Here is a 21,278-nt window from a genome sequence, read left to right as displayed (position 1 = left end):
AGAAGAAGGAATGAGTTTTTAGAATTAGATTTAGTTTTATAATAAAGAATTAGCTTTACATTTCAACTTAGTTAATTATCAAATACTTAGCTTCTAATTCAGTGCTTAGTTAGTTTTAGTTTTGTTTTAATTTCATTTCATAAATTCAGTTTAATTCTTAGACTCTTTCCATTAGATTAATAAAGTAATTATTATTCATAAAATAATGTCTTGTTCTTATTATTCTTATTTCAGAAATGATAGTTTAATGACTCAAGGCTAAACCTCCATTAGAGGGGTTTGAGGAAGCCTTGATGATGACTTGATTTTTGTTAGCGTAGATATAGTTGTAATGTTCTATTCAACTCTAGAAAGTAATCAGTTCACCATGAGAATGGGTTTGATTGCTTCACATGCATGCTATTTATTAGTTGGTAGAGATTACCATGAATAATTAGGGATTATAAATACCCAACCTTTACTTGAAAACGTAAAGATTAGGATTACAACGAGTTCTATGCTAGTTTATTAAGTCGAATCAAGGTGGAATCAAATTCTCCTAATTCTTTCTCATATTGTCATCTTAGTATTGAACTGCAGTCATTTCATTTATCACATCTTGATTAGTCAATTCACCATCGTAGTTAAATTCAAATCCATTACTCTCACGATTTTGTTAGAATACATAAACTAGGAAATCCTCACATCTAAACGAGCTATGAGTGGAACGAATTCTCTGCTCCAATTATATTGCATTGATAACGAGAGTAGAACTTTGATATATTAGCAATAAGAAAATTCATTTAGTTTTACTTACATTTGAGTTTAATTACTTATTCGTAGGTAAAACTATCGTTTTTACATTTATCAAATAGCGCCGCTGCCATCTTAGTTGTGCTTAGTTTCATTTTCTTTAGTAGTGTTAATCCTACCAAACTCCCATTAAACCCACCCACCCTTGTTTGGTTCTAACTATGGTTGTTTGCTTCAGAACTGATTTTTTTTTACAGAAATACACTGAGCGCGCCCCACTCCCCGCACCTCATTGGCCTATTTTTGAAGCGCGCCCCACGCTAAAGTGCCTAGACATCGTCCAGGGCAAGAGCACGCCCTGTGCCCTTGTTAGGCAAATTTGAAGCGCTCCCCGCGCTAAAGTGCCTGGACTTTGAGTCAAGCAAGAGCGCAACCCGCGCCCTTGTAAGGCAAATTCCGAGCGCACCTCGCGCCCTCTTCTGAACAGCCCAATTTTCACAGGTTAGTACAAACTTTTATTTCTTCAAGTTATTCAGTTTTTCTAACTTGTTAAATACACTGAGCTCAGCGTATACAAGACGTTATTCATAAGTGAAGCAAGGAGGCATTCAGGTACTTCTTTCTTCCACTCCTCGCATCTCCTGTTAGAAGATTTATACTAGCATATCAGGATTGTTTTGACTGTTGTCGCATTTCTTTAATATTGGACTTAGCCTTGCATGGGATTAAGGACAGATAGAGAAAAAACGACTAACGTAATTTATCATGAACGTCAACACGCACACTTATCTAGTATACCACGCACTACACCTGAAATAATGGCTGAAGAAAGAGAGACTCCTCTCTCTGACTTTTACAAAGGCCTGAACGATAGCCTGAAATCTTGCATCGTTCTTCTGCGGACTTCGATGGGGATTTCGAATCCCGAATATATTTAATTTGTGACCAGTTTTTCATGGGTTAGACCATGAAAAACCTTATCAGTATATGCGTAAGATTGAACAAGTTCTTACCACATTCCATCATCCTACAGTAGGTGCGGAACAAATTAAACTGAGGGTGTCAACAAACGCCTATTCGCGTCATGAATGTCAATACCAATCCATGTAATTTCTGTTTGAGTCCTGAGCATCCCGACTCCTATTGTCCTCTTGCCTATCAACAACAACCATCACAACCAGATAATATTTGCTCCATTAATAGCTATCATATTCCTAACGCCCCTTGGAGACAAAATCCCAACTTCAGTTGGAGAAATAATCAACAAGTTACACCTCCAGGGTATAATAATCAAAATGTTAGGCCAGCAAACAATTACAATCAAGCTCCACCATGACAAGGACAAGGACAAGGGAATTATAATAATTATAACAATAATAATTATAATGCTAATAGAGGTATCATTTCGGTAAATAATAACTATCACAACCCACCCATTAATAATCAACGTGACATAGTTCCTATCACATAACCTGTAACAAACACTCCTCCACAACCGGATCGTTTCGACGCCTTTATGCAAACCCAACAACAAATTTTACAGTCCATCCAACTTTCATTATAGCAGTTAACACAAGAGAAAGTACAACCAAAAGGTGTGTTTCTAGGTCAAGCGATACCTAACCCTAAAACACCAAACACAGCCTTTGAGGTAAACGGTAATACTAGTAATGAAAATGGAAACGTAGGTGAGCTAAATGCCATCACCACTCTCCGTTCTGGCAGAGTGGTTGATAACGCCGTAACTATGCCTGTAGTTACCCCACCAGTAGTCCCTACACCTGATACTTTACTAGATACTGACGTAGTAACTGAAGATCCTACCCCTATAGAGGTACCAGTTAAACCACAACCTAAGAAACAAAAGGCCAAGGTTAAACATCATGTTAATGATCCATATGCTAAATATAGAGAGAAACCACCGTTTTCCAAAGATTAGCCATGTTAACCAAGGATACGAATTTCGATGAGATTAGGGAAGTTTTCAAAAATTTAACGATAAACCTACCTTTTCTTGAAGCTATTAAAAAGTTACCACAACATGCCAAGTTTCTAAAAGATTGTTGCACTACTAAGCGTAAAACAAATATTCCTAAAGACGCCTTTTTAACTGAACAGTTTCCCACGTTATCTGAACATAATGAAATTGTTAAGTACAAGGACCCTGGGAGTCCTACTGTACAATGCACCTTAAGGGATACTCACACGACAATTGCTCTATTAGATCTGGGGGCGAGTGCTAACTTACTCCCTTATTATCTCTATAAATAAATAGGTCTACAAGAGATGCAACCTACTAAAATGACGTTACAATTAGCTGATCGGTCTATTAAGTATCCTAAGGGTGTTGTTGAAAACGTGCTTGTTAAGGTTCATGATTTCTACTATCCGGCCGACTTCGTGATCCTCGACACAGAAGTCACTAACGACTATGTTCCTATCATTTTAGGGCGTCCCTTCTTGGGTACTGCCAACGCGCTCATAAACTGCCGCGATGGTTCGATATCCTTATCCTTTGGCCATCTTTTTGTTAAGATAAATGTTTTTAAAACAATGCACCAGTTCCCAAATACGACTGTCGATGGAGAGGTTAGCATGATCGAGAACTTAGGTCAAGATTATTTCGACAACACGTTTCCTGATAATCAAATACACCAATTTCTTTCCTTCGAAAGTTCAAACATTGACGCCATGACAGAAGGAAAAAATTCACACAATATCCCAGTGATTCTTTTAACCCACCTATTGAAGAATGTCTTGCATATCTAAAAACTTCTGATGATATAGACCTAAGAGCTCTAGCTGAGCACCATTCACCCACCGCACATTATCCTTTCACTTATTCATCTTCCATCAATGTTCCCTGCCCTCCCCTTTCTCAAAGGAACCTTAAGTTTGCACTTGATCCTCTTGTTTCTCCTGTGCTTCATGATTTTCTAAACTCTCCTAGTAAGAAACTACTACCTAAAGTGCCACCCGAGACCTTCATTTTCAAATGTGTGATAATACCAACCCATTCCACCAATGAATTTTGTGACAAACCCACTCTCTCATTTCTTCCATTTCTTACTTCTACAATTCATCCATATCCACCATTTCTTCCACAAATATCCATTTTCTCAAAATCATTCACTTGCCCACCCTTTCGTTGGAAAAACAAGAAGACCCTGCATGCTAGGTTAGATTCTAGATTCATCGGTTTTCTCTCTCATTCCGTTATGCCACGTCATGGGAAATCATGGTGCTTGATGGTGTTTTGATGTGTTTTCTATGATAATTATTTATGACACGATCCACAACTATTTCGGTTATTGATATATGGCAAACTGCAGGGTATGTATATATATATATATATATATATATAGTTATTTGTTAAAGTCTCGAGTATCTAACTATAAATAGCTCATTTTATTCTTTGGTGTACTCCATTCCACTATTATATTTTGGTAAGTGCACCATTCAGGTAACCGGGCCCTCCTATTAGAGTGTGTGGCTATAAGTCCACGTTTAACGTAATTCACGCTCTCCTCTCTTGCATGTTTTCTCGATTTTTGAGTCATGTTTCTCTATGGAGTGATTTACGTCTTTATTGCTTTATTGTTATCCCTTTTATTAAACATAATTCATAAAAAATAAAAATTAAAACCATAAAAATAGTAATCTAGGAAGTCTCAAGAATCTGACTTTAAAAGACCCACGTTTAAAACAAATTTTCTAAACTCTGTTCTATAAAATTTGTTTGGGGGTGGGGTGTTGGTCTTTCCATCCTTAACGATGCTGGACCATCTTCATCTCATTGTAAGTAGTTTAGTTGTTTGGTGTTTAGGAAATTTCCCTGTTTTCGTAGAATTTTATTTCGAGTTGTTTAGTTTATTAGTTAGATTTGGATGATGTAATCGTTTTCGACTATTTGATTGTTAGTTGAATTTTTAATTTAATTTGGTTTTTGTCCAAGCATGCGATGATTTTTCCATGAATCCCACATTCCCAAATTGTTTAGGGTGGTATTATTATTTTTTGCATTGCTTTTATCTTATCCACCGTTTTAGAAGTTAAATTTTACAAACTGTGAAAATATGAGTTGTTGAGAATGTTGCCAATATTGGTGTGGCTAAGATTATATATTGTTGTGGTGATGAAATTTCAATGAATAGAATTAGGAAGTTACTATTTTAAATTCAACCAAAAAGCTATTGGTTTATATTTGGAATATGCACCTAACTTGTTACCGTTTTGGTTTTAAAAACTAAACCTCTATAAATACTTGATTCACTCTACACTTACAAACCACACCTCTCACCTTGCACTTCTCACTTTTCTCTTAGTTTTTCACTACAGAGCACTCAAGGTATAAGGGCGCCCAGCGCCGCTTCAGCCCATTGTGAGCACCTGCGTTGTAAGCGCTGGACCTCGAGCAAGACAGGAGTGCACCCCACACCCTTCACAGCCCAATTGTGAGCGCACCCTGCGCTGAAGCGCCTGGACCTCGAACAAGACAGGAGCGCACCATGCGCCCTTCACAGGCCAATTCTGAGCACACCCCGTGCCTAGACTTTCGTAGCCACTTAAATCTCTGATTTTTGGTGAGTTTTTCCTAGGTTGTTTGCAGGACTCCTAGATTGTATTTGTTGAAATGAACTCTCCAACACTCATACCGGAGCAATCTTTTCAAAGATTTGTTCTCGAGTGACACGTATGGATCTTGGTTGCGTGAAGTGATCATACAAGCAGGATGGCATTCTCTAATGGTAGGTTTTGATGAACTTTACTCTCCTGCACTTACTTCATATTTTTATGAACATTGTAAATTATTTTATCGGATGAATGGAGAACACGTGTTCTCCATCACCATTGATTACGAAACAATGGACATAACCAAGTTCTTGTTGGCTTTTGATGTTGAGCTTCCTATCCCTGCTGAGATTCAAGACTCATGGGGCTATATAGTTGATAATTTCTCAGCCTACAACTATGAGCTTTTGCATAAGACTTATGGGGCTGAAATCTTCCGTGTAGAGGACCAAAGGACATATAACGTAGCCCTTGGTAGCTTGTTCCTTAACGTGGGCACGGTAATGTTCTTTATCATGCTAAACATATTAGGGGAGTGGTGTTTTTCTTCTGCGAATGACGCCACTTATGACGTTTTCCTTGCTCTAGCTGAGGGACGTCTACTATATGACTTTCTAAGACATTAGTGTCTAGTTTACCATGAGCCCAGAATATGAGGCATAAGTACCTTCTTATGCTTGTCTTAGTTTGTCATATCATGCTATGTTTTTTTCCTGCATTTTGTGCCCGTTTCACGAATTGGGTTGGGGTTGACATTGTGAGACCCACCAACTGCATTATTCGTTCTTTCCGTAATGACTTGGCCAGGGTAGAGGTTATAACCTCATTGGGTTGCCCCTGACACCCAATCCGACCAAGTGGCGCTAAACAGGCTAGCAATTGTAGATGATAAATGGCATGAGGCCTGGCAAATCATCATGGCATGGTAGGATGCGAAGGAACCTCACTTCTTTATAGAAGAGGTTGATGACGCCTAAATGCTGGATAAGAGGTAATTTTTATTTTTGTTCGTGTCTGCTTATGTCCCAAGCAATTTACTTTTTGTAACCCTATAACGGGTGGAACTCATATAGAGTTGCGTCTATTTTTATTTCTCTATATTAGTATGTTTTAACTTTGTTTTGCAGATGTTTCAAAATTTCACGCGTTTCCATGATATTTTTCTACCCTTTTTATTTCAATACTTTGAGGACAAAACATGCTTTTGTTTGGGAGTGGCATAGAAACACTTGTAATTTAAGGCACCTATTAGGATATAGATATGTACAATATGCACTTATTTTCTAGTAAAAAAATCAAAAATTCAAAAATATAAAAGTTATGTTATACACTTAGGAATATTGGTATTATTTTCTTTCTCTATGCTCTTAATAATCTAGAAATTTTACATTAGCTTTTGTATTAGAATAGTTTTTAGAAACTTATGTTAATATGTAGGTAATAATCTTTGCATCTTTATATAAATGTATTGCATGAGTATCTATGTTTGTATTGGCAGTAAGTTTCTGAAATCAAGGCTAGAGTACTTATTCTACAAATCCTGTGAGAATATAGCCTAAAGTCTTATATGAGTGAAATATTTGAGAAATGACACAAGGGAGAAGTAAATTCTGAATAGAGAAATCACACGTCCACTTTCTTGATCACTATGCTATATCCTAAGCGAGAATTTAGGCCTCTTTGGATCGATAAGGCCAGAAATTCAAACCTATATGAAATTATTTCCCGCTAGTCGGCCCTCTAAGCCTTTCTTTAGCCTTTCATAAATCGAAAATCATTTACCCTTTTACAAAACAAAATAAAAATAAAAATCAGCCTACCCATTCTTTGAATGAGTCTGAGAATAGAGATGAAGAATAGAAAAGAGAAAGACCTTTGAAATCAAGAATTTGTTAGTTGCTTCAAATAAAAAAAGAATGTTTCCATCCAAACAAAAGAAAAAATAAAATAAAATAAAAATAAGAGTTAGGACTCCAAAAACAGAATCAAAGGAGTCAAAAGCCAAAGAAAAAGAAAAAAATGGCTAAGGATGAAAACAAAGGGTAGAAGCTGATAAGAGCCCAAAACTGTAGTTTTAACCCCTTAACCATCATACTTTTAGACCAATTATATGAGTAATAATTAAGAGTTAACACTGATTACGTGCTTTTATGCATTTCAGGCTTCAAAGTCCATTATGTGCAGAAATGTGCCACTTTAGCGAGATAAAAGAGCAAAGGTCGGTTACTAAGGAGTTCTATGATTAAAGGCCAAGATTTAAGAAGATAAAGCTTTTCTAAAGCCCGGTCAAAAGCTGAAAAGTTGACACAGGCAGAAACAACACACAAGTCAGCAGAACTTCCGAAGGCCGTATCTTTAGACTCAGACCTCGGAATGGGGCCTACCTTATGTCAAAATGACCGGCTCGGAAAGAGATTTCCAATAGTCCAAGCCTTGACCCAATCAGAGGAGTAGAAGTGGACAAAAAGTCTGTTGAAGCCAACTGCAGCTGAAGAGGCCTTTTTAGACTGAAAGAATTGGGTTTTGGGCCTGATTCTCTGGCCCAAAACATGGCTCCAAGCCCATGCACGATTTTTGGATCTGAATGTATAAAAACCAAAGCTTCACTCTTTGTTAATGGTAGATAGTTAGACCTAGATTAAAGATTAGATTAGTAGCCTCCATTAATTAATTCTAGATCTAGTTTTCCTTAGATTTAATTAGTTTAATTTAATTAGTTTCATATCTTGTTTTTATTTAATTCCTTGAATGATTGTTCGTCATTTAATTAGATAAATAAAATAGTTATTATTATTCAATTTCGATTTTTGTCATTTGCATTTATAGATCTAGTTTAAATTCTTGTTCTTATTTCATTCTTAGTTAATTAATTAGATTTCAATTATTGTTTAATTTAGATTAGTAAAGTTAGAATTTTGATATGATGTGTAGTTATAATTTAATGGGAAATGATGGGTTGATGATTCGAGGCTAAAACCTCCATTAGAGGGGTTGATGAAGCTTTGATGAAAACTTAGTGGTATAGTGTAGAAGCATTGTAGAATCTATTCCACTCTAGAACGTCGTGATTCGCCATGAGAATGGGTGACGACCTCACATGCTAGTTAGTATTTGGTAGAAATGCCATGAACACTAGGGATTAGAACTCGAAATTCTTGCTGTAAGAACGTAAGAATCGAGATACAAGAACCTATGCTAGGTTATCAAGTTGGATTCGAGGTGGATTCAATTCCCCTCTAATCCTTTATCTAGATTAAAAAACAATCATATTTCCATATATTTTGTAGTGACATTCAACATATTGCTTTTCATATTGCATCGTAGTATAATTCCCCTTCGTAAAACTCTCATTAGACTTAAGACCGACTAATTAGACTAGAGAACATTCCATGCTAGAGAACTAGGAGTGGAACGAACTTGTTACTTCACTCTATTTCGATAGATTTGAGAGTAGAAACCTTGATAAACATAGACACGTAAATTAGTTTTAGTTTACTTACGTTTTGAGTTCATCGTTCATTTTGTAGGTAAACTATTCAATTTCACTTTTATCAAATGGCGCCGCTGCCATCTTAGTTGCACTTTAGCATTGTTTTCATAGTAGAATTAGCATTGTTTGATTCATACTGTGGTTGTTCATTTCAGCATTGAAAAGTTCCGTGAAAAATTACACGGACGACGACCGCCATACTACTCTGAGCGACCAGCTAAGTTCTTTGGAACACGGCGCCACGGCGCATACCCTAAGCGCCCAAAGCCAAATTTTCCGGATTTCAACAGGTTTGTTTCAAACTTCGATTTTTAAGTCTTTCGGTGTTCTAACACATTATTTTACTTGAACACGCGTAAACAAGACGCTATTCATAAAGCGAAGCAAGGGCCGAATCAGGTATTCCTTTCTTCCACACCTCGCGATCTCGGTTAGAGGTTTCTACTAGTATATCGAATTGTTTGGAGTGTTGCATGTTTAGTTAAAGTTCGACTTAGTCTTGCATGAGATTAAGGTGCGGTCGAAGAAAAACAACTAACGTAATTATACGACAGCGTCAACAAACAAGTCTATCTAGTTTCCCACCCACTACACCTCTAGCTACTATTTCACACACACCACCGATATTATGGATGAAGAAAAAGAGACTCCTCTCTCGACTTTTATAAAGCCTTGGCGATAGCCCTAAATCTTGCATCGTTCTAGCGGACCGATTGGGGATTTTCGCATCCCCCCAAATATATTTAATTTGTTACCCGTTTTTCATGGTTTAGACAATGAAAAACCTTATCAGCACATGCATAGGATTGAACAAGTCCTTACAACATTCCACCATCCTACGGTTGGTGCGGAACAAATTAAATTGAGGGTATTCCCTTTCACCTTAGCTGATAAGGAGGCGTCTTGGTTAAGTGCCCAAGCGCCTAATTTTGTGGACTCGTGGGCCAAACTTGTTCATTTGTTTATGGAACATTTTTACCCACCCCTAAAGATGGATGAAATGCTTTCCAAGATTCACTTCTTTTCGGCGAGAATCCTCATGAATCATTTTCAGAGGCTTGGAATCGTTTCACCGATCTCCTTATAGAGTGTCCACACCATCACCTAGCAAAAGACGCGTTAGTTCATGCTTTTTTCAAAAGACTTCTACACCACCATAAAGAAGTCCTAGACATAATGAATGGGGGTAGTTTCCTAAGTAAAGGAGCCTCAGAGGCATATAAATTTTTGGAAGATCAGACTAAGTGTAATAATAATTGTGGGGGGGTAGTGGCGATTACTCCGCTCCGCTAGTTCTTCTTCAGCAGATTAAGGCTACCGGTATGTTTGAGGTTAAATCGGATCGAGCTTAAAACTCTAATTGAATCCCTCACAAAAAGGTAGAGGCCATTTACGACAACAAAAGCCTATCCCCGTCATGAATGTAAATTCAAATCCATGTAGTTTTACATTTGGAGTCCCGAGCATCCCGAGCTCCCATCGGCCCTATAGCCTATGAACATTCTTGTTCCATTAATAGTGAACCCGCCCGCTTGGAGACAAAATCCCAACCGGTTGGAGAAATAACCAACAAGTCACACCTACGTGGTACAATAATCAATATGTTAGGCCAACATACGGTTATAACCAAGCTCCACCACAACAAGGGCGGGGATCGGGGTAATTATAATAATTATAACAACCAAGTGCAACCTCGACAAAGTCAAGCACAAGGTCAATGTAGTTATAATAATTATAATGCTAATAGAGGTATCGTTAGGTAAATAATAACTATCACAATCCGCCCATAAATAATCAACGCGAGATAGTTCGGTCACACCACCGTGACTACTACACACCTACACAACCGGATCGTCTTGACACCTTCATACAAGTGAGCCAACAACTTTTCCAAACCATGGCTCAATCTAACCAACACATTCTACAATCCGTTAATAATTTAAACCAACGGTTAGCCCAAGAGAAAGTTTCCAACCAAAAGGCGTGTTTCAGGCCAAGCGATACCCAACCCTAGGCGGCAAAACACGGCCTTTTGAGGTAAGCGGTAATACTAGTGCGGAAACTACAACCATAGGTGAGCTAAATGCCATCACCACTCTCCGGATTCGGAAGAGTGGTTGATATAAAAGTAACTATGCCTATAGTTACCCCATCAATACTCCCTACACGGATATCGAACTAGATACCCGAAATAGAAACCGAAGAACCTACCAGCGTAGAGGTACCGGTTAAACCACAACCTAAGAAACGAGAAAGCCAAGGTTACACATCAAGTTGAGCCATACGCTAAATATAGAGTGAAACCACCGTTCCCTCGAGAAATTAGCCATGCTAACCGGGGATACTAACTTTGAGGAGATTAGGGCGTTTTCAAAAATCTAACGATAAACCTTCCTTTTCGAAGCTATAAAAAGCTACCTAACCACGCTTAAGTTTCTTAAGAAGTTGTGCACTACTAGGCGTAAGACCAACATACCTAAAGGCGCTTTCTAACTGAGCGGTTCCCAACTTTATCCGAAAATAATGGAATTGTTAAGTACAAGGACCACCGGTAGATCCTATTGTACAATGCACCTTAGGAGATTCTCTCACACGACGACCGGCTTACTAGACACGGGGGCTAGTGTTAACTTACTCCCATTTTATTTGTATAAACAAATAGGTCTAGAGGAGATGCAACCTACTAAAATGACATTGCAATTAGCTGATCGGTCTATTAAATATCCTAAGGGTGTGGTTGAAAACGTCTTTGGTTAAAGTCCAAAATTTTTACTACCCGGCCGACCGTTATCCTCGACCACGAAGTCACTAGCGACTCTGTACCTATCATTTTAGGGCGTCCCTTCTTGGCTCTTGCCACGCTCATAAAGCCGCGATGGTTCGATGTCCTTGTCCTTTTGGCCATCTTTCTGTTGAGGTAAATGTTTTCAAAAGCGAGGACCGCGATATCGATTCATCCACAAATGGCGAGGTTAGCATGATCGAGAGCTTAGCTCAAGATTACTTCAAAAACATGTTTCGGGAGAAGCAGTTAACAAATTCCTTTTCTTCCGGAAATTCCGACTTTAACAATGACTCCCGGTAGAGGCGAAATCAAAGAAGAATTCACGCAACTCTTTTGCACCGCTTCTTTACCACTTCAGCGAGTCCCCCTTGCCAACAACCATTCATCCCTTGATGCTATGACGGAAGATGAATTTTTCAATCTCTATTCGGTGATCCTTTTGACCCACCTATTGAGGAATGTCTTGCATATATCAAGATTTCGATGATATGGACTTGAGAGCTCTAGGCGAGAATCATTCACCTTCCATCACCAATATTCCCCACCCTCCACCTTTTCAAAGGAACCTCGAGTTTGCACTTTCGATCCTTTAGTTTCTCTCCTGCTTCATGATTTTTTAAATCCACCTAGTAAACAAATACTTGCCAAGGATAAACCACTTGACACCTTCATTTTCAGACTTGAGGCCGGTCCCTAACTACACCATGAATGAGTTTTGTGCTAAACCCACATCCTCATTTTTTCCATGCTTTCCCTCTAATACTTATCCCAATCCACCATATTTTCCACAACCATTCACTTTTCCACACTTATTCACTAGGACACCCTCTCGTTCAAAGATGAAACATAAGGTGCATGCTTTCGGTTATGTTATAGGTCTATCCGACTTGCTTTTCATTCCACTAGGCTGCGTCGTAGGAAATCTTGGTGCTTGATTGTGTTTGGATATGTTTTCTGTGATATTTATTTATGGAACGATCCACAACTATTTCGGTTGTTGATATATGATAAACTGCATATTCATACATATGTTTAGATAAGTCTAGGGAATCTGACTTTAAAAGACCCAAGTTTTAGTACAATACCAACTTTCTGGAGTATAGGCCAAACAAAAATTTCAAACTTAAAAAGAGTTTTCCAATTTTGTTTGGGGGTGGCGTATTTTGGTATTCATTTCAAATCTTGTTGCCACCCTAAGCCTGTCATGTTTACTCCAGTAGAGTTTGTGTTAGTTAGTACGTAACAGTTTAATTGTGCTTCATATTATCATATCATCTTTACAATATTTACATTCACAGTGCGCCAATTTTTTGCCACGTTTCTATGGTAAATTTTTTCCTTATCTCTTTACACTTTGAGGACAAAGCGTTCGATTGTTTGGGGGTGGGATAGAAACATTTGCAAAAATTAGACACTTTTAGGATGTAAATTATGCACTTTTATTTATAAAATGTTAAAAATTATAAAAATTAGTTAGTTACATAATTTAATTGTGTTATTGAATTGTTTCATGAACCCCTTCTCCCAAATTGTTTTGGGGGTGGTATAGAAACACGATGTAAATGTTAAGCACATATTAGGTTGTATATTACGTATTATTTGTCTTAAAAAATAAAAATAAAAATAAAAAGTTTATGCTATACACTTAGGAATATTTGTATTGTTTCTTTCTCTATGCTCTTAATAATCTAGAAGTCTCACGTAGCTTTTGCATTAGAATAGTTTTTAAAAACTTAGGTTAATTAATAATGTAGCATCTATCTATAAATATATATCTATGATTGTTTGCAAAGAAGTTTAAAAAGAGTACTTATTCTACAAATCCTATGAGAATATAGCCTAAAAGCCTTAATGAGTGAAACATTTGAGAAATGACACAAAGGGAGAAGTATAGAATAGAGAAATCACATGTCCACTTGCTTGACCAAACCAAAAAGAATTTAGGGCCCTTTTTGGTTAATTCCTTTTTCCGACCTAAATAAAATCCCCCTTGAGCTTTTATTAGCCATTTCATAAACCACAAAGACAAAACAAAACAAAACAAAAAAAAAAAAAAAATTTCCATCCAAAGAAAAAGAAAAAATGTAAACAAAAAAATTAGAAATAAAAGAAAAAGTTTCCATCAAAGAAAATAAAAATAAAAAAAAATAAAATAAAAACTCCAAAAAATAGAATAAAAGGAGTCAAAAACCAAAGAAAAAGGAAAAAAAATATATGGCTAAGGATGGAAACAAAGTGTAGAAGGAAAAGTAAATAACAAGGTTTTCTCTAGTTACATAATATGAAGACTCTATTATCTCAGATTTGTCCTTTTTGAATATCCATTTCCTTCCTTCTTAAACCATCTCCTAATCCCCGAAACACCTAATAAAGACCTCTAGCTCAATTAGGAATAGGTTAGTGTGATAGTAAGTGGCAGATGTGTTTGATCGACTCCGGCTTCCTTGTGTGTCATTGAGATTGTAAGGTAAAGTGTGCCCAAGCAAGACTAGAGTAAATAAACTTGAGTGGAAAAATCGAGTGTTGTATCTTGACTATTATTGTGAGAACCTACTTAAGGACGCTTATTCGAGTTTGAAAGCGGACTTGCTATTGCATTTCATAGTATTCCTCATTGTATATATGTTTATTGTAGATGATTGATTATTATGCATATATTAGCTTAGGTTTTGACTTGGTTATTCTTGGCCATAGCTAGTGAGATGTATAGATAATTTGGAGCATGAATAAGGAAACAATAGTTTTCTTTCTTAGTCATTGTAGTATAGATGAAGTTTGTGAGTACCTTCATTTGGAAAACTCTCACGAGGCTATAACTTCGTCCACTAGGGAATTCTTAGTGGTTTAAGGCCTTGTTGCATATGGTCATGCAATCGTTCAGTCAAATAAACGAGTAGATAGAACTCCATTTTTGGTCACTTATTCTAATTTCTCATCTTTGCTTGAGGACAAGCAAAATGCTGTTTGGGGGTGGTTTGATAAGAGCCCAAAACTGTAGTTTTAACCCTTAACCATCATACTTTTAGACCCGATTATGTGAGTAATAATTAAGAGTTAAACGATTACATGCTTTTATGCATTTCAGGGCTTCAAAGTCCATTATGTGCAGAAATGTGCCACTTTAGCGAGATAAAGGAGCAAAGGTCGGTTACTAAGGAGTTCCATGATTAAAGGCCAAGATTTAAGAAGATAAAGCCTTTCTAAAGCCCGGTCAAAAGCTGAAAAGTCGGCCTTGAGAAGTAAAAAACACACAAGTCAATGAGAACTTGAAGGCCGTATCTTTGGACTCGAGACCTCGGAATGGGGCCTACCTTATTTCAAAACGACCGGCTCGGAAAGAGCTTTCCAATGGTCCAATCCTTGACCCAATCAGAGGAGTAGAAGTGGATGACAAGTCTGTTGAAGCCAACTACAGTTGAAGAGGCCTTTTTGGACTGAAAGAATTGGGTTTTGGGCCTGATTCTCTGGCCCAAAACATGGCTTCAAGCCCATGCACGATTTTGGATCTGAATGTATAAAACCAAAGCTTCACTCTTTGTTAATGGTAGATAGTTAGACCTAGATTAAAGATTAGATTTAGTAGCCTCCATTAATTAATTCTAGATCTAGTTTTCCTTAGATTTAATTAGTTTAATTTAATTAGTTTCATATCTTGTTTTTATTTAATTCCTTGAATGATTGTTAGTCATTTAATTAGATAAATAAAATAGTTATTATTATTCAATTTCGATTTTTGTCATTTGCATTTATAGATCTAGTTTAAATTCTTGTTCTTATTTCATTCTTAGTTAATTAATTAGATTTCAATTATTGTTTAATTTAGATTAGTAAAGTTAAATTTTGATATGATGTGTAGTTATAATTTAATGGGAAATGATGGGTTGATGATTCGAGGCTAAAACCTCCATTAGAGGGGTTGATGAAGCTTTGATGAAAACTTAGTGGTATAGTGTAGAAGCATTGTAGAATCTATTCCACTCTAGAAGATTAAAGTGATTTGCCATGAGAATGGGTGACCGACCTCACATGCTAGTTAGTATTTGGTAGAAATGCCATGAACACTAGGGATTAGAACTTCGAAATTCTTGCCGTAAGAATGTAAGAATTAAGATACAAGAACCTATGCTAGGTTATCAAGTTAGATTCGAGGTGGATTCAATTCCCCTCTAATCCTTTATCTAGATTCAAAAACAATCATATTTCCATATATTTCGTAGTGACATTCAACATATTGCTTTTCATATTGCATCGTAGTATAATTCCCCTTCGTAAAACTCTCATTAGACTTAAGACCGACTAATTAGACTAGAGAACATTCCATGCTAGAGAACTAGGAGTGGAACGAACTTGTTACTTCACCCTATTTCGATAGATTTGAGAGTAGAAACCTTGATAAACATAGACACGTAAATTAGTTTTAGTTTACTTACGTTTTGAGTTCATCGTTCATTTCGTAGGTAAACTATTCAATTTCACTTTTATCAGAGGCAAAGTAAGAATTAGGTTTTCTCTAGTTACATAATATGAAGACTCTATTATCTCAAACTATTTTTTTTTTAATATTCATTTCCTTCATTCTTAAACCATCACCTAATCCCTTAATACGTAATAAAGACATCTAGCTCAATTAGGAATATGTTAGTGTAATAGTAAAGTGGCAGATGTGTTTGATCAACCGACTTCCTTGTGTGTCATTGAGATTGAAAGGTAAAGTGTGCCCACTTTGCTTACTGGAGTAGCAAACTTGAGCGGAGGAAAAATCAGAGTGTTTTTGTCTTGACATTTATGTGAGGACCTACTTAAGGACGCTATTCCAAAGTTTCAGAAACGGGCCTGTTAGTGCATTACATAGCATTACTCATTGTATATATGTTTATTCGTAGATGATTGATTATTATGCATATATTAGTTTGGTTTCGACTTGATTATTCTGTATTCATTGCTAGTGAGATGTATAGATATCTGAGACTAAGTAAGGAAACAATAGTTTTATTTCTTAGTCATCGTAGTATAGATGAAGTTTGCGAGTACCTTCACTGGGAAATTCTCACGAGGCTATAACTCATCCACTCGGCGAAACGAGAATTGTTAGAACTCTATTTTTGGTCACTTATTCTAATTTCTCATATTTGCTTGAGGACAAGCAAAATGTTGTTTGGGGGTGGTTTGATAAGAGCCCAAAACTGTAGTTTTAACCCTTGAACAATATTACTTTTTGACCAATTAATTATGTGATTAATAAGTAAGAGTTAGTACTGTTATCGTGTTCTTGTGTATTCCAGGCATTGGAGTCGAATATGTGAAGAAACAATCACTTTTGCACTAGAAAGGAGCAAAGATTGGTTGCTAAGAAGTTCTATGATTAAAGTTCTTATTCAAAGAGAAAAAGCCTTTTTAAAGCCCGATCAAAGCTGAAAAGTCAAAGTCAACCTTGGTGAAATAAGCACACAAAAGTCAACAAAACTTCCAAAGGCCCTATATTTGGACTCAGACCTTGGAATTTGTCCTACCTTATGTTAAAACGACCGGCTCAGAACGATCTTTCTAATGGTTCAAGTCTTGACCCAATCAGAGGAGTAAAAGTGGATGAAAAGGTTGTTGAAGTTATTTCTAGTTGAAAACCCTTTGTGATTTGAAGTAATGAGGTTTTGGGCTCAAATTTTCAGCCCAAAACATAGCTCCTAAGCTTATGCACAAAATTATGGATCTAGCCTCTTCTATATAAAGAGGACTAAGACTTAACTCTCAAATAATTAGCTTTACATTCCAATAATTAGTTTTTAGATAAAGAAATTAGTTTTATATCCAAGTAATTAGTTTTAGAACAAGGAATAAGTTTTTAGAATCAGATTTAGTTTTATAATAAAGAATTAGCTTTACATTTCAACTTAGTTAATTATCAAATATTTAGTTTCTAATTCAGTGCTTAGTTAGTTTTAGTTTTGTCTTAATTTCATTTCATAAATTCAGTTTAATTCTTAGACTCTTTCCATTAGATTAATAAAGTAATTATTATTCATAAAATAATGTCTTGTTCTTATTGTTCTTATTTCAGAAATAATAGTTTAATGACTCAAGGCTAAACCTCCATTAGAGGGGTTTGAGGAAGCCTTGATGATGACTTGATTTTTTGTTAGCGTAAATATAGTTGTAATGTTCTATTCTACTCTAAATGGTAATTAGTTCACCATGAGAATGGGTTTGATTGCTTTACATGCTAGTTATTAGTTGGTAGAGATTACCATGAATAATTAGGGATTAGAAATATCTAACATTTACGTGAAAACGTAAAGATTAGGTTACAACGAGTTCTATGCTAGTTTATTAAGTCGAATCAAGGTGGAATCAAATTTCCCTTAATTCCTTCTCATATTGTCATCTTAGTATTGAACTGTCGTCATTTCGTTTATCACATCTTGATTAGTCAATTCACCATCGTAGTTAAATTCAAATCCATTACTCTCACGATTTTGTTAGAATGCATAAACTAGGAAATGCTCACATCTAAACGAGCTAGGAGTGGAACGAATTCTCTGCTCCAATTATATTGCATTGATAACGAGAGTAGAACTTTGATATATTAGAGTAACAAATTTCATTTAGTTTTACTTACATTTGAGTTTAATTACTTATTCGTAGGTAAAACTGTCGTTTTTACATTTATCAAGCTTGAATAATGCGAGAAGTGGAGTTCACAGACTGGTTGTCTAATGTTGTCGCAGTACCGAAGAAAAATGGCAAGGTCCATATGTGTGTCGATTTTTGATAAACGATAAAATTGATTAGTCTACCTGAAATGAAGCGATGAACTCAAAGCGTAAGTAAACTAAAACTAATTTACGTGTCTATATTTATCAAAGATATTTGTTTTCTATTCACCGAGAATCTATTGAAATAGAGTGGAGTCACAAATTGTTCCACTCCTAGTGCTCTAGCATGGAATGTTTTCTAATCTAATTAGTCGGTCTTAAGTCTAATGAGAGCTTTTCTGAAGGGAATTATACTACGATGCAATATGAAAAGTAATATGTTGAATGTCACTCTGAAATATATGGAAATACTAATGTTCTTGAATCTAGATAAAGAATTAGAGGGGAATTGAATCCACCTCGAATCCAACTTAATCACCTAGAATAGACTGTTGTAATCCAATTCTTACGTTCTTATGGTAAGAATTGCTCATTCTAATCCCTAAATAACATGGCATTTCTACCAATTATAACTAGCATGTGAGGTCGTCCACCCATTCTCATGGCGAAACACGACCTTCTAGAATGGAATAGACTCTACAATGCTTCTACACTATACAACTAAGTTTTCATCAAGGCTTCATCAACCCCTCTAATGGAGGTTTTAGCCTTGAATCATTCCGCAATCATTCCCATATTAATCTAAACTAAACATATTATCAAAATTCTAACTTTACTAATCTAAATTAAACAATAATTGAAATCTAATTAATTAACTAAGAATGAAATAAGAACAAGAATTTAAACTAGATCTATAAATGCAAATGACAAAAATCGAAATTGAATAATAATAACTATTTTATTTATCTAATTAAATGACGAACAATCATTCAAGGAATTAAATAAAAACAAGATATGAAACTAATTAAATTAAACTAATTAAATCTAAGGAAAACTAGATCTAGAATTAATTAATGGAGGCTACTAATCTAATCTTTTAATCTAGGTCTAACTATCTACCATTAACAAAGAGCTAAGCTTTTGTTTTATACTTTCAGATCCAAAAATCGTGCATGGGCTTGGAGCCATGTTTTTGGGCCGAGAATCGCCCAAAACCCAATTCTTCAAATTCAAAAAGGCCTCTTCAGCTGCAGTTGGCTTCAACAGACTTTTCGTCCACTTTTGCTCCTTTGATTGGGTCAAGGCTTGGACCATTGGAAAGCTCTTTCCAAGATGGTCGTTTTGACATAAGGTAGGCCCCCCCATTAGGTCCGAGTCCAAAGATACGGCCGCGGAAGTTCTGGCTGACTTGTGTCTTTGTTTTACGCTGCGTCGACTTTTTCAGCTTTGACCGGGCTTTAGAAAGGCTTTATCTTCTTGAATCTTGGCCTTTAATCACGGAACTCCTTAGTAACCGACCCTTGCTCCTTTATCACCGCTAAAGTGGCACATTTCTCGCACATAATGAACTTTGAAGCCCTGAAATGCATAAAAACACATGTCGGTGTTAACTCTTAATTATTACTCACATAATTGGTCTAAAAGTATGATTATTAAGGGGTTAAAACTACAGTTTTGGGCTCTTATCAAATCACCCCCAAACAACATTTTGCTTGTCCTCAAGCAAAGATGAGAAATTAGAATAAGTGACCAAAAATGGAGTTCTATCTACTCTCGTTTCGCTAAGTGCGATTGCATTGACCATATCAACAAGGCGCTTAAACCACTAGGAATTCCTAGTGGGCCGAGTTATAGTCTCGTGAGAGTTTTCGAGTGAAGGTACTCACAAACTTCATCTATACTCTGGCGACTAAGAAATAAAACTATTGTTTCCTTATTCATGCTCTAAATTAACTATACCTCTCACTAGCAATGCATATAGAGTAATCAATTGAAACCTAAGCTAATATATGCATAATAATCAATCATCTGATGAATAAACATATATACAATAAGTAATGCTATGAAATGCAGATAAAGGTCCGTTTTGAAACTTTGGAATAGCGTCCTTAAGTAGGTTCTCACATAAAAGTCAAGACAAAATCACTCGATTTTTCCACTCAAGTTTTGCTACTCCGATTAATGCGGTGGGCATACTTTACCTTACAATCTCAATGACACACAAGGAAACTGAAGTTGATCAAACACATCTGCCACTTACTATCCCACTAACCTATTCCTAATTGAGCTAGAGGTCTTTATTAGGTGTTGCGGGGATTAGGAGATGGTTTAAGAAGGAAGGAAATGGATATTCGAAAGGGACAAGTCTGAGATAATAGAGTCTTCATATTATGTAACTAGAGAAAACCTTGTTATTTACTTTTGCTTCTACACTTTGTTTCCATCCTTAGCCATATTCTTTTTCCTTTTTCTTTGGATTTTGACTCCTTTTATTCTATTTTTTTGGAGTTTTTATTTTATTTCTATTTTTATTTTTCTTTTCTTTGGATGGAAACTTCTTTTTCTTTATTTTAAAGCAATTAACTAATTTTTGTTTACACGGGTTTTTTTATTCTTCTTTCTTCCTTATTCTATTCTCAAACTTATCTAAATTGGGTAGGTTGATTTTTTTTTTTTTTTATTTTTTTATTTTTTTTTTTTTTTTTTTATTTTGTTTTGTTTTGTGACCGGGTAAAGGATTTGTGATTTATGAAAGGGCTAATAAAAGGCTCAGTGGGGCGACTAGCGGAAAATATACTTAGGTCGGAATTTATAGCTATATCGATCCAAAAAGGGCCTAAATTCTCTCTTAGGACATGGTATAGTGGTCAAGCAAGTGGACGTGTGATTTCTCTATTCGGAATATACTCCTCCCTTGTGTCATTTCTCAAATGTTTCACTCATATAAGGCTTTAGGCTATATTCTCACAGGATTTGTAGAATAAGTACTCTAGCCTAGATTTGAGAAACTTATCGCCAAACAATCATAGATACTCATGTAATATATATTTATAGATAGATGCAACGATTATTACCTACATATTAACCTAAGTTTCTAAAAAACTATTCT

Source organism: Coptis chinensis, chromosome 1 (genome assembly GCF_015680905.1).
Source record: "Coptis chinensis isolate HL-2020 chromosome 1, ASM1568090v1, whole genome shotgun sequence".
Lineage (NCBI taxonomy): Eukaryota > Viridiplantae > Streptophyta > Magnoliopsida > Ranunculales > Ranunculaceae > Coptis > Coptis chinensis.
The sequence above is the reverse complement of the archived record's forward strand: the minus strand, read 5'-3'. Positions refer to the sequence as shown.